This window comes from Microtus ochrogaster, unplaced genomic scaffold, assembly GCF_000317375.1.
Source record: "Microtus ochrogaster isolate Prairie Vole_2 unplaced genomic scaffold, MicOch1.0 UNK213, whole genome shotgun sequence".
NCBI classification, from domain to species: Eukaryota; Metazoa; Chordata; class Mammalia; order Rodentia; family Cricetidae; genus Microtus; species Microtus ochrogaster.
Genome location: NW_004949311.1, coordinates 18,150 through 19,167, shown reverse-complemented (window position 1 = coordinate 19,167; position 1,018 = coordinate 18,150).

Here is a 1,018-nt window from a genome sequence, read left to right as displayed (position 1 = left end):
CTATATTATGGGGTATTTTTTCCAGGACATTCTACAATAAAATGTACCAATAGTGCAAGAGTTTACAAATGACCAGTGCTTCGTGTTACAAATCATGTGTACTGTCCCCCTCACCCAAAGACTCCAGGAATTAGGGATGCAGTTAGACAGAGTGCTTGTTTGGTGCATACTAGGTCTTGGGTTAGAGCTTACAGAGGGTGGGGGTATGGATATGCCCATAAACTGACATAAGCAGGAACCATGTGTCTCTTTCCACAGCTTCCATGAGGTGAAGGATTACATCCAGAACTACTTGACCCAGATAGAGAACAGAGCATTCCCAACAGAAGATAAAACAGAGCTGTACCTGCTCTTTATCAACTGCCTGGAGGTATGACGGCTGTCTGTAAATGGAGGTTTCTCTCCTGCCTGCTCGTTCCCAAATAACCTTTAAGAGGCTTATATTAATTATATATATTTAGCCAATGGATCAGGCTCATTACTAACTAGCTCTTAAAGTTAAATTAACCCATTTCTATTAATCTGTAATTGCCAGGCTTACCAGTACTCTGACATCTTGCTCCTTGGGCATCTGCTGGCATCTCTCAGACTCTGCCCTTCTCCTGTATCTCTGCTTGGATTTCCCACCTCACTCTATCCGGCTTGCCAACGGCCAAAGCAGCTTTCTTTACCAGGCAACGAGAGCAACACATATCCACAGCATACAGAAAGACATCCCAAAGCAGCTGTTCCTGCATTTCTTTTGAAAACTGTGACCCACACAGTTCATACAGAGAAAGCATTTCTGAAAGCCAACAGGATGCCACTCTAGTCAGTACAACAGAGATGCGTCCTTCTGTGTGACTGCCCTCTACAGTGGGGGTACAGTCATGGGTTGCCTGAGGTCTGTCAGTACTTCCTATCCCTCAGGGGCCACTGTGGGGCGATAGCACTTAGTGATGTCCAAGCCGTCTTCATTCTGTAAGTGACTCTGAAGTTTGCGCAGCTGAGTTCCAGTGATGTATTTCCCAGACGGTGA